General features: G+C 45.0%; 1 protein-coding gene and 1 pseudogene across 1 annotated transcript in view; both read right to left on the bottom strand.

The window, feature by feature from the left end:
• The window catches only part of LOC144819575 (annexin A1-like), a 599,711-nt gene that overhangs the window by 551,164 nt on the left and 34,259 nt on the right, over nt 1–14,288 (bottom strand). The gene's annotated exons all lie outside the window — the stretch shown is intronic.
• The window catches only part of LOC144820194 (annexin A1-like), a 159,294-nt pseudogene continuing 145,278 nt past the window's right edge, over nt 273–14,288 (bottom strand).

The following is a 14,288-nucleotide window of genomic DNA, read 5'->3' as shown; positions in this document are numbered from 1 at the left end:
ACGCGTTGTTGGTCCAGAGACGTTGCTTATTTCGCACCGGGGTGCGTTGCTTGTGCAGATGCGCGTTGTTTTGTCGGGAGACGTTGCTTATTTCGTACTAAGGTGCGTTGCTCGTGCAGATGCGCGTTGTTCGTCGGGAGACGTTGCCTATTTCGCACCGGGGTGCGTTGCTCGTGCAGATGCGCGTTGTTCGTCGGAAGACGTTGCTTCACATATCCTCCAGACTATAAGTTTCTTGTGTCTTCAGTAGCTAGTAATGTCTTTTTCTTTGACTAATCTTCTAAGTATGGAACACATATGGATAGTTTGGAGAAGGCTGTGTTATGTGATGACCGTGTGATTATAGCTGGGCCACCAGAATCTGAGAAAATATCGGTCATTACAGTGCCAAGCTACAAGAAGATTAAGCATAGGTACTTTTTGTGATTTTTGTGGTTCACCTTGATGAGGATTGTAACTGTTGCTTCTGTAAGGCTTCATCCACAATAGGGTATTCAGCTTCACATTTGTAATTAGCAGGACCCTGTCATTCATTTAACAATTGTAAGTGGCATTAATCACAGACACTACAAAGAGTAAGCATTTTCAAATTAAATAACTCAATTTTCAAATTTTTAAAGGTTGCATACAAAATCAATAAATCAAGGAACTATTTGATATGTAATATACCTTTTTATTTGTTTAGAGCTGAAGCAAACACACAACTTGTTCTTTGAAAAAATTAGAGTTGCAATAATAGGAACAGAGCTCCCTAGTCACTTCCGCACAAAGTCACAAGAATTGCTACATAATCTCCATTGGTATCATCCTGTGAATGCAAACAGATAACCACATGGAGTTAGGATTGCTAAACAAACAAGAACAACTAAATCCAAGGGTTGGTGAAGGCAAAACCCAAAACCCTTAAATGCTACAATTCAGGTAGTTCAAGCAGTATATAATATTTCTCTAACTGGGAAAGGACCTAAAACATAAACAACCCCATCCTCAGCCAGTACTAATGATTCCAGCCTTTCAGGAGTTTTCTTGGTTATTTGCCTCTCTTTCCTCCGCCTCTTTTTGAAAACGACGTATCTGTCTTAGGATGTATAGTACCTTGAAATCTGTGGATAAGTTTAGTGCCAAGCAAAGCAACAAATAAATAAATACATATAAATGCATGTGAATGACGAAGGTCTATGGTTTCTCCTTCTTACCTGACACAGTAGATTTTGGTTGATCTGCAACTGTCCATCACTATTAGTACCATCGTTATTACCATATTATGTGCATCATTCCTGCTGGATAACAGTCCTGCACCCAACAATCAATTAGATGATGTATCACAAATGTTGTGAGAAAATTATGTATTATTCTAGTGGCGCAAATTGATTACAATTTTGAAGTTCCCCAATGTGTGGATATTTGACTTAAGCATATTGAAGAGTCAAAACTTTTTCTGGTTCATTCAAGGTGCGGCCGATGCATATGCCAGCGAAGTTAATGTACATGGGTTTTTATAAGGAAAATACTAGGAAGAAGCACAGAGGAGAGTTTGATTTGCTGAATGAAAAGACCATCTAGGATTGTCCTACTTAAATATGACATGAAGAATCTAGGATGTGTTCAGAGAGATAACTTTGTGTTTATCCATGTCCTAGAAGCAGACCCTGCTTTTAATGAGCAACCTGTGTAAATAACTCAGTATAAGGATGAACAGGTCCCTTCTAGGATGTTTAGTTGTCAGACATGCTGCTGCCTTTTATACTTCGCTGGGTTTCAAGATAGATGAAGTTGTCTTTGTCCAAACAGGAGTGGAATATAGCAGAATTTGAAACTGTTGTTAAATGTAAATGTTATCTTCAAGAACTTGATCTGTAGAAATTAGTTGCTGGCATCTTTGGCAGGCTACATATTCCAAGCCAAATTACTATTACTGTCAAAATAGTTTCATAGATTACAGACTGATTAGCTGACAAAGGCAGTAGGTCCATATTCGCAGCCAGGCCAGTTTGCTCCAGACAGAAATATCAGGCTGTTAAGGAGGAGCTCAGTTGTTGGCTGGTTTACGCTTAAGAAAGTTGGTTCCCATCCACCATTGGCTGATACACAGTTGGCCAGCGAGTCAGGTTCTTACGTGCTAACATCAGTTAGAGAGACTTTGGACAACCTGAGGATATTCTTTGTGGCATCAACATATATTTACAATTAGGCTACTGACAGATGGGGGAGTTATGTGAGAGGCCACACACACAAATTTAACAGAAAAGTGGAGAATATTGATCTCTTGAGAATACCACAACTGAACTCCCTGATCCCCTAGGTAAATGTGCGAGGGTGACTATCTGTCGCCTATTCCTGAGAAATGATTTGTACCAGGCGAAAAAAGGTACTGTGAAACCTGTCTATGTCATCTATTTATTGAATATTAAATAGTAATTTTTTGACAAGTTAATATTTCACACTGTAATAGCAAGGAAATTGCATTGTAAACGTAACTGTTTTGAGGTACTGGTCAAAAGAGGATCTCCCTCTTAGGTACTTATTCATTTTTTGGTAGGTTTATATAGCGCAAACTCGACCCAAAGGTATCGGAACGCTTTACTAAGCACCAGTTGTGTTACAGATAGACACTTTCATTTTTGATAGGCACAGAGAGATTAAGGGGTCCAGTAGGTTAGCGGGCGGATCGCCACCGCCCATATGGTGGTGGCGATCCACCCGCTAAAAACCTCCGCCCACTCTGCATTTCCCCTCCGCCACATTACCATGTCGGTCGCAGAGTCGACCGGGCGGAAAAGAATCTAACATGGTGGCAGTGTCTGGGAGACACCGCCATCCATATTAGCATAGATACGGGGTTGTGCCTTTCCTTGGCGGCGTTGGCATGTGGGTTTTGCCATTGGGGGATTCTGGGGCGTGGGGTTGCACCTGGGGGGTACCTATGGTACCCCCCTGCAGTTCCATACCCAACATGACAGGCGCTGCGTGGTGTCTGCCACGTTGTGCATGGAAGTACACGACATGCCTTTCTGGCATTACGGCAGGCGGTGCTGAGAGCACCGCCCGCCGCAATGTCAGGAATGCAGGATGCGCCCACCAGTGTGGCGGACGCATCCTGATGTCTGTGACGGGACCCCCGCACCAAAGGCGGGCGGTCCCAATCCCTGGAAGGATGGCAGGCGGACTTTGTCTGCCCGCCATCCTAATGACCCCCTACGTGTTTTGCCCAGAATCACAGGATATTGTGTGTCCCTGCCGAGACTCGAACCTGGTTCCCCTGCTTTGAGGTTGACCGCTCTAGCCATTAAGATGAATCATCTCACTTATTGTAACCATTTACATTTAACCACTTACCCCATGTTTCCACAGAAATCAGCTCATAGAGTACAGTCTAGCAATAAAAATGTTTTTAAGAGATGGCTTTACATGGATGATACCTTGGTCATTGTCAGAACTACTGCCTTTTTTAAACCTAAGATCAAAGGTATCAATGACTTTTCTGCAATATCAGAGAGGGAATAAATCCATGCATACCATCAGTCTACCTCAAAGGAACTACCAGGAAGTAACTGTGCCACACCTAAGCAGTATATATGTCCACATAGCATTGTATCGTCTATATCTGTTTTGTAAAATGAATGTAAGACAAATGGCCATCCTGCACCAATGCTTGGGCCTGATTCACAAAAGTAAAGTTAGACTTTTGGTCTAAGTTTAGACCAAAAGTCTTACTTTACTAGTTTTTGTTATTCACAAAGGTAAGTTACGAGTATTATCTTTACCTCCGCACTTGGGACGGAATCTCCACATTCAGGCGGGATCTGGGCACTTGAGCAGAGATCCTCCCTGAGTGTGGAGATTATAATCGAGTGCGGAGATTCCACTGCAAGTGTTGGATAGAATCTCATTCAGGGCGGAGATTGTTCACCGAGTGCAGAAACTCTGCCAGAGTACAGACGTAAAGATACCACTCGTAACTTAACTTTGTGAATACCAAAAGTCATACTCTTAGACTTTTGAACTAAGTTTACCTTTGTGAATCAGGCCCCTTGGTTTTTCTCTCAATCTCTCCCTAGCATTTTGCATCCTTTGTATTTTGAAACCGTGAATGGAAAATGCACATCCTCTATTTTGGGTAGGGAAAGCAAAAATTCCAGTTTAAAAGAAGTGTAATTTCCATTAGTTAAGGGTGACTGGTCTCTCCTGAATTAAAGTTCTAGCTTTACACAGGAGCAGCACTATACCTGTGGTGAGTGATATCAATGTAAAAGACTGTGATTATGTAATGCAATGATTCATCACACACCAGAGGGATATGGCCCTTAGAATACCTCCCACAGTGAGATTCTTCATAAAGGCAGATTCAGCAAAATGCTTTTATTGCTTAAGTTAAAACTGGCAGAGTGAGTGGGAAAATTCAGGTATTGAAGAACTTCAACAGTTACAAGCATCTAAAAGTTGTATGGCCTTCTTGATTTCTAAATACAATTTTGGTTTCAAGAGCAGACTTATTTTTAGAAATATCTTCCTCAACTATTTTAACTTGCTATGGGTGTGTACCGATTATGAATACAATCATTATAATCTGTTTTCGGTATATCTATAACAGAGTCACACTGATGCCAATAATTGTGAAAAATGTAAGACTAACTCGGATGAAGTGTAACATGCCCGTTAGATGCATTAGTTGTCCTCTATAACTTGAGGCTTATAACATATAATCCTACATCCTCCTGCTACCTCTAACACTGTTCTGCTGGACACCTTAGTTTGTTTATTTTGGTACATACAAACTATGGCATTCTAAGAGCCTACACATAGAGAAGGGGTTGCGTGCACGCAAGGCCTGTAACAAATGTTTATGTGTTCCAGTGGTCTATCTCAATCTCACGTACATGACCAAAATCTTGGCACGGAATAGAAGACTGGGAAAAAAGCTATTTTAGGATATACATACTTTTCCATAGATCTAAATTACAATGGATCAAACATACTAATATTTATAGGCTCGATAATACACCATTGAAATTGCACACAATTACACTTAATAGTACAGTTGGTTGCCAAGATGTAGAGCAGAGGTTAGCAAATGGCTGCCTATGCTCTGGTTGTGTTCCATGCAACTTGCCCAATTCTATCAAATTCCCCACTTTTGCACCTTCATGAAACTGAAATGATTGTGATGTTTGAAGAATGCTAACTGACAGTCACATTCCCTATAAAAACATTTATGCACACTGATTTACAAATTAAAATTGAATGTGAACAAATTATTTCACTAAATAGAGGTTTAACCAGTTTTTGAAAAATTTTCCCCAGAATTTCATCTTTTTTAATGTCACTGATTCCTAAACTGTACGAAGTTGTTCGGATTACTAGGGTGGCCCAGTGTGTGGGAGACATCTCCCATACCTGGGTATCAGCCAGTCACATGAGTCCCTGAAAGTGGAGCACAATAGGCTAAGACCAAACAAAAATGATTCTGCCTCACCACCAGTCCATTGTAGAATCAGGCAGCACATACTGTCAAATTCTTCCGACATAAAGAGAATAGAGGGGGGAGATCATATCATGTGAAAGATGGTATCCACACCTCTGCGTTCTCCCGCTTATTGGCAGCACAGAGGTCATAGGTGAGACCTTGGTGGAGTACCGTATACAGCCTCCCTCCACCAAGATCTAAAGAGAGTACTAGATTATTGCTTTTTTAGCTTCAGTTAGAAGTATCTGTTCTATACCAGAAGGTGGTAAAAACAATTCCTACATAAATGATCATATTAAGGCAGTTTTCTCTTGGATACCAGTGACAAATTCATTACTTTACAATTAAAGCATGTTCCTCTAGACTGATGTGCCTGGTGCAAAATAAAATAAAAATACACAAAGGAAAACATTAAGAATTCATGAAACACTTACCCGGATAGCCTGCCAAAGAGTTTTACCATACATCCGCTTGTAATGTGCTTTGATCTCATCAATGTCAACACCATAATGGGAAACCATAATTCTTATCAATTATTTGTCAAGAGTTCCAAAACCCTGTTGAAATTGCAACTCATTTTTGTTACCTATAAATCACCAGGTGCACTTTATAAAAGCACTGTAGCACTTTACTTCAAGCTACTATTCAAATCAAATTATTTTTCTACTTTCACTTTTAAAGCTTAGCGTCAAAACAGGCTCATTTGTGTTTGTGAAATTCTAATTTGGCGATTTGAACATAACATGTTCACCTTTATGTGGAATTATTTTATGTTAAGATAGTTACTTTATAATGCATATATCCCATGAACACCTTTGCATCTAGGCCCTGGCCCACCCAAACCAAAAGAAAGAAGAAAACAAAATGCTTGTCCTTTCAAGATAAGAATTAATTAGAATATGGGCAGTGAATTACAGAAAATGTACAAATAATGAATTGCATTGTCTCAGGATCCGAGCTTTTGTTATGACCATGATTGCCTCTGGATTCCTTTGGCGGATTCCAACCTATGCTTATTTATGTTTAGGATAAGATTACCCAATGTACCATCCCGTAAATCATTGGCAACTAATATTCATCTAGGTTAACAGCCATTCCTAGATTATCATTTGCACAGTGCTGGTGATGTACTTTCCTTTCAAAGGGCCTAATTCACAAAGGTAACATTTGACTTTTGGTCTAAGTCCAGACCAAAAGTCTAACTTTACTACTTTTCAGTATTTACAAAGGTAAGCTACGAGTAGTATCTTTAAGCAGGACAGGGATCCGCCCAGAGAACAGAGATTTCGGCCTCAGTGTGTAGATTGTGATCCAAGTCTGGTGTGGAATCTCCGCACTCAAGAGAAGATTATGGCGTAAATGCGGAATTTCCACCCCAAGTGTGGAAACTCCCCTAAGAGTAGGGCTGGGCGTAGTTTGCGAAGTAGCGCTACGTGAAGCTACGCAAAGTGCACTTCGCACTACGTGATTAACGCGTAGCACTATGCGAACTGCGCAGTACCCTGTTCGCACTGTGCAAGATGCTGTTTCAATGATTGCACAGTGCGGACAAGCAACCGGCACTGTGCAATCAATGAAAATGGCATCTTGCACAGTGCGAGCTGTAGTTTTCTGCAGCTCGAGTAGATTTTTACTCGAGCAGCAGTTTTCTCAACGCGGACTGGTAGTTTCTCATCGAGAGCGGTCGTGAGCATACGTGACCACTGGCAATGAGAAACCTGACCTCCCCGCGTTGAGAATCTCGCCGGGAGGTTAAGTCTCGCCGGGATGTCATTTTGCTTGCTCCCGGTCGCCAACTTGATGTTGAGGACTGCGAGCAAGCAAAAAACGACCGCTGCACTACGCTACGCTACTCTACGAGGGTTTGCACTGTGCTACGTGTAGTTCACGTAGTGCGAAGTAGCGCAAACTTCGCAAACTACACGAAAGTAGCATAGTGCTTTGTCCAGGATTAGCTAAGAGAACAGTTGTAAAGATACTACTCATAACTTACCTTTTGAATACTGAAATTCATAAACTCAGTCTTTTGGTCTAAGTTTACCTTGGTGAATCAGGTCCAAAGAGTTTCCATATTGAAATAATGCCTTGTCATTATAACAGTTATTGGACCTGACATCCTCGGTGTGGCTTTTCCTCAACTTTCTGCTTTCCAGCCTACTGTTTTTGCTGAATTCATCTTAAATTGGCTTTAGAACTATGCACATTTTATAACTGGCAACCTGCACTAAAGTGATTGTGCTCTCTTCTTTAGGTTGAAGATGTTTTAATTGTTATAACAACAAACAAGATGCAGCGCTAATAGTACAGCAAAGATGGGTGTGATTATCTGGGTGCTTTGCAGAGCATCAAATAAGAACAAAACAAAACAACCCCGTTCACCCCCCTCCCGTCTCCTCTCCCATCAAAGTTGACTAAGCATACAAGTGAAAGTTGGGTTATATGCACTGTAGCTCAATGCGATGATTCAGAGCATAGCAAGGAAACAAAGGGTTGTCACACATCCGCAAAAACAGCCCCATCGCCCTGTGACGAGAAAGAAATGTGTTCCATCCCCGGAACGAACCATGGGCGGTGGAGCCACCCGTTAAAAGTGGGTAATCTATCTGTGCCCCACAGGGAAAGTACATTCTGCAGTGCCACCCCTCCAGCCACGCCTAATTATTTGCCTTTACGAGATTTGAGGGGGTATGTAAGCCGATCAGAGACCCAGGGGCAGAGCTTGCTCGTGACCAAGATGGCCGCTTGAGCGCGTAGCTCCGCAACACCACCACCTTATCTGACAAATATTTCCGCTCTTAGGTGTAGAAAAGGTATCACTGCGACGGTTACGGCTGCCGGAGGAACGGCGAAGCAGGACATTACTGACAGCGGTGTGAGTGGCTGGGCCCGAATCCCTGGTCTTTTGTTGTTGACGTGGCCACTCTCCCACCCCAGTGTTGCAGCAGAGGACAGTGTTCTGCGTCCGGTGGGGAGAATTGACCCCTCCCCCTCCTAACAGTAACTAAAGTCTTGCCCTTGCCCTCCTCGAGGCTCCTGATCACCCCACCTGGCTGGCTGAGCTGCTTGGTGAGTGTGAAGCACCGGAGGTGCTCACGCACTGACCTGGGTCGTCATCGCCGTAGCAGCTAGAGGTGAGGGGGCTCGGGGGCCCTGCGGAGCTGGCGGGACACTGTGTAATCTTTAGAGTGGCTATTTCTGCGGTGCTGTAGGCTCGGGGCACGAGACACCTGCAACAGAATTTGCTGCTGGCCGCGTGGTATCCCGGAGCCCTACTGGTGCGGGCATGCGGACACCATTTTGGTCTGCCCTCACTCTGCCTCGTACTAGAAGACACCTGGTTGAAAGGGGCGTGGAGGTGGGGCTGACCCTGCAGAGATCACCGGCGCAACCGGGAGTAGTGGAGATGACTGTTGATTTTTTCTGAAACTGCTGTGTTGAGGGACGCTCTGACCCTCCATCCTAGCACACGCTGTCATGGGAATCGGTTCAGCCTGCCCCAGCCACAAGTTGCTAACTCCTTTTGTCACCACTCTGAGGCCCTTGTTTTACCCTACGACTTGTTCTGACGGGCCGCTGCGCGCTCCCTCCTCCTTTGGTAAATCATTTCAGGAGTGGAGCGGTTCCGCCACTGAGCGCCTGGATTATACAGTGGTGTGTCTGCTGGGGGCTACTGCCTGCAACATTTCTCCAGAGGGAAAGCTTCGTCCACTGGCGACCTGAGGACCTGGTCCCACTCCCCCCTCCACTCTCCGGCATTTACAGCTGGAACTGTGTGGCGCATTTACCGCCCCCCTGGTTTTTCTGCTGCTGCCCCACGAAGAGGTTTCGAGCCTCCTACAAAACTCCCAGGGCCTCATTTATGAAAAGTGACTCATCGCTGCGTGAAAACAGCGATGCGTCACTTTTCACTGCGCTCTCCCTGCGACACTAATGATGCGTCATATTTACAGTATGATGCATCATGTTGCAAGGAGTTACAGATACGTCAGTATTTCTGACGTATCTGTAGGCGCAAAAGTGACGCTTTGCTGGAGTGTGTCACAAAACTGACGCACCTCCAGCAATGTGTACTTTCACATGGGCAAGTCCCATGTTGTTAGTGCCTGTGTCAGTCTTATGCCTGCCATGAGGCAGGCGTAAGATTTTGACGCATTAGCATCCAAGAAATGGCGCACTGAAATATTATAGATTTCACTGCGTCACTTCTATGACGCTTTCTTGCGTCAAAACGCCCGCCTTGCATATATTATACCTGGGGCGGGTATAATATGGTGCAGGGGTTTACAAAGTGACGCATCTACCTAGATGCGTCACTTTGTAAATATTGTGCAACAAGGCACATTTTTTACTCCGCTGGTGCGTCACAAAAAGTGACGCAGCAGCGGCGTAAAAGTGATGCAAGGGCTCATAGCTGAGTCCCCCAATACCTAGCTGTCACAGTCCTGACCAGCTGGTGTCCACGTTCAGTCAGTTGTTTTTTAGAGTCCGGCTTCCCTTACACCTGAACAGAGCGAGGGAACGCATAAAAGATGGGCAAAGTCTACAGAACACAACCGAAAATCACCTTTGACCAAAGGAAGGCTAAAGAGCGCAAAACTGCGGCAGAAGAGGGTGAGAACACACAGGATCCACCTCAGGAGGAACCAGAAGGTGACATCCGCACTATGCTTGCGGCGATGGAGAAGGGCCTACAGAGCAGCCTCTCTGTGCTGGGCTCTAAGATGGACTCTCTTTCCTGCCGTATGGATAGAATGTCCGAAAGACTGGACAAACATGCACAACGATTGGATATGGCAGAACGCTGTGTCACGGAGGTTGAAGAGGCACAGTTGATGCTAGATGTGGGCCACAAGCAATTGGGAAAAGTTAGGCAGGTCATGCAGGAAAAGACGGAGGACTTGGAGGCGCGCTCGAGGAGTAGGAACCTTACAATCACAGGCCTTCCGGAATCCACCCCAAGTGGTAACATGGAACGGTTTATTGAAAAATTGCTTGTTACGCTCTTTGGGCAAGAGACTTTCTCATCCATGTTCGCTGTCGAAAGGGCACACCGCTCTCAAGGCCCGTGTCCAGTGCAGGGAGCTTCCCCGAGGCCGATCATTGCGAAGCTCCTTAACTACCGCGACTGAGACTCTGCACTACGCGCGGCCAGAGACAAACAACCACTCCAATTTGAAGGCTATACTATATCGCTGTTCCTTGACTTTACTTGCAAGGTGCAGGAGGCGTGCCAGCAGTTTACTCCCATGAAGAAGCAACTAAGAGAGGGCAATATTGACTACGCTGTGCTCTACCCTGCCAGACTCCGGATTAATTGCCAGGGACAGTCGCTCATCTTCACAGACCCATAGGCCCTACAGGGGGCCATGAATGACTGGGCCAGAGACAAACGACGCAGCCCGAAGCGACCTCTGCTGGGAGAGGCAGAAGGAGGAGTTCTTGAGGAACAGGACTGATGGTGCAACTCTGTACCATGCAGATAAGATGATTATTGCCGGGGGTTTTTGTGATGTTGCGAGGCTTAGGAGAAATATTACTCCGAGCTGTTGGGTTTAGTGCCTTATATATATATGGTACTGTAGCTGTGCAGGGTAGGTGCGGCTATTATGGGTTGCAGGGGAAAAGGTCTACTAGATTAAACCTCTTTGCTGGACATGATTCGTTTAAAACCACGATGTTGGGAGGGGGGATTTTATTGTATAATGCCAACCTCAGAAGTTCTAAATCCATAGGTGGTGTGCGGGGCAGAGACCAGGCGAGATCACTTTCAGTTTATGTATACGAAGTATGCCACCTCTGCCCGCGAGTGTAATGCACAATTGGGGTATTGTTTCAGGTGGGTTGGGGGGATGGGTCCTCTTTGCGCTGTATTGAAACATCCGCATTTGCTGTCATCTTATAGTGCGGCACAGGAGGTCTGTTTGCCAGTTCTTTGTCTAGGCCTTGTTGGGGTTGGCCTGGTGTGGGTGGGGTGTGGGGTGTGGGGTGGGATGGGGTTTCGAGATACGCAGAATTACTAGGAGACACTACACACTTTGCACAGTTACTATGCTAGTAGCAGGATCTTATGGCTGACACTGGCATGAGAGGTTTGACAGGGTTTGATACAATGGACCGCACTCCCCGCAGGGTAGGTACACAAGGTACTTTGCGCTCTCTCACATGGCATGTGCGGGTTCTCAATGACCACAGAAAACTACGCAAAGTACTAGCATACCTGATAAGACACACAGTTCTACAGGAAACACACCTACCTCTCTCTAGTCCACTACTTCGTAGTAGAGGCTTGCAGGGGAACACGCATGCTGGGGGCTTCACCACACATGTCCGGGGGTTACTCACATGGGTTCACCCTAAGTCTGCCTTCACACTGGAACCCTTACATATGGATGTTAACAGTAGATATGTGGTCTTTAGCTGTGGGGGCAAGGGTCTGGACTTACTAGTTATCAATGTGTACGGGCCCAACTATGATAACACAGACTTTTATATGGACTTGTTTAGTAGGGTGTAGACTTTTGAGGCGGGGGGGGGCAGAAGCCATGGGGTGGGGACTTCAATTTAGTTTTGCATCCGTAATGTGACCGCTCAGGGGGACCGATCAGACGTGTTACTGCCTCGGTTCGAACACTTGCTGCATCTATGATACACAAAGACCTGTATGATGTATGGAGACAGCGATTCCCTGAAAAGGGGGGATTTAAACACTATTCGGCATTCCATGACTTGCACACACGTATTGATTACTGGTTGGCCTATAAACAACCGTACAATCAGGTATGAACTTGTGAGGTGTTTACACTTCCTCTCTCTGACCATTCCCCGGCTCTGGTCATAATTAATACTCCCTCAAAGACAATCCCTCCTTATACTTGGAGTTTTTACCATATTCTCTATTGGATGTGGCATTCAAAGCTGAACTGACAGAGGCAAACAAAACATTATTTTGGCAAAAACGTGGGCTCAGTAGAGAATTTCCAGGCAGTGTGGGAGGTGTCACGATGTCCAAGCACTCGGGAGTTCTTAAGGCGCTGCGCAGGAGGCCGTCTGACTTGGAGGCCACGTTGGCTGACTTAGAGACATGTCTACAACATGGTGTTGATGATGAGGGGATGGCAGAATTCAAGGCACAACTGTGGGAATTCCAGGATACGGCTGAAGCCGAAATTAAACATCTTGGCAAATATGCCACTGCTCGTATTTACGATGAAGGTGAAAGTCCAGGTACGGTACTTGCACAGTTGTTACGGAACTGCTGTGACTGCACCAGGGTCACTGAACTGAACTTTGCAGTGGGGTTTACAATACCAGACGACTTTGCCATAGCAGAGAGATTTAGAGAATTCTAATCGTTATTATATCCTTCGGGTAGCTCAGGCACTGAGGAAGAAATCTTGGACTACTTAACACATATTAAGATGCCATGGCTGACTAATACACATCGTGGATTTTTGATGCAACCATTAGAGAAAGAGGAAATACTTGTTGCACTATCTAGTATGAGAGCTTGTAACGCCCCGGGGAAAGATGGCCTGATGGTGGATTTCTACAAGGCGTTCTTGGACCTACTGCTGCCACACTTAGCCACTTTATTTGATGAAATGTGTGACTCAGGCACACTTCCGCCCTCAATGAGAGAGGCTGTTATTGTGGCCATTTCAAAGCCGGGAAAACCACCTGAGGAATGTTCGTCATATTGTCCCCTTTCATTGCTCAACGTTGACACCAAAATCCTTGCAAAGACACTTGCCAATCGACTAGTGTATCTTGTCCCCACGCTGGTTGCACTGGAACAGGCTGGGTTTGTCCCAGGACGTAACATCACTTATAATCTATGCACAGTGTTTGGCGCTCTTCAACACACCATTCCGGAGACTCACGCAGTAGCAGTGTTTCTCGATATGGAGAAGGCATTCAACTCTGTTGAATGGCCCTTCATGAGAAAGGTTCTGTTGCATATGGGCTTGGGAGCGGTCGTCTTGCAGTTGCTGGGGATACTCTTTAGCTTGCCCACGGCCCGTATTAAAATAGGAGAACTTGGTAACGGAACCAATATGTATTTTGCAAGGTACGAGGCAGGGCTGTCCGCTCTCTCCGATCCTCTATGCATTAGCAGAGGAACACTTAGCTTGCAGGCTACGAGAGTATCATGAACTCATAGTTTTGACGTATACAGATGATACGCTTCTCTATGTACATGACCCAGGATAGCATCTCTCATCTGTCTTGCGGGAAGTGGTTCTTTTTGGGGGGGTTTGGGTTGGCGAGTCAACTGATCCAAATCCATTATATTCCCCCTTATGCCATCTACAACTCAATTTGACCTGGACTACCCACTACAATGGACAATGAACTCAGTGAGATACCTTGGTATACAAGTATACTCAGACTCGGAAGTGGTCTTTAGGGAAAATTATGGTGAATTAGTGAGTAGACTGGAAAATAATGTGGGCAGTTGGATTTGTTTGCCGTTGACGCTACTGGGTAGAATTTCAATAATGAAATTGGTGATTCTCCCTCGAGTCCTGTTCCTTTTCATAAATATCCCCATGGTCCTCCCTGGTATATTCTTTAAGAAAATCACAACTCTGATGGTTAAATTGGCGTGGGCGGGCAAACAACCGAGAGTTAAATGGCAAATTCTCACGTTACCTTATCACATGTGGGGGCTGGTGGCACCGGACTTTGATCTTTATTAAAGAGCTGCGCAGAGTGCCCATGCTTATCTTTGGATACACGGTTTGCCAGATATCCCTCACCCACCCCCGCTGCCCATGTTGCTCTTTACAACTCCGGACCGTAGAACTGGCATTCTGGACTCGAA

The sequence above is a fragment of the Lissotriton helveticus genome, chromosome 2_1 (genome assembly GCF_964261635.1).
Source record: "Lissotriton helveticus chromosome 2_1, aLisHel1.1, whole genome shotgun sequence".
Taxonomy (NCBI): Eukaryota; Metazoa; Chordata; class Amphibia; order Caudata; family Salamandridae; genus Lissotriton; species Lissotriton helveticus.
The sequence above is the reverse complement of the archived record's forward strand: the minus strand, read 5'-3'. Positions and strand labels throughout refer to the sequence as shown.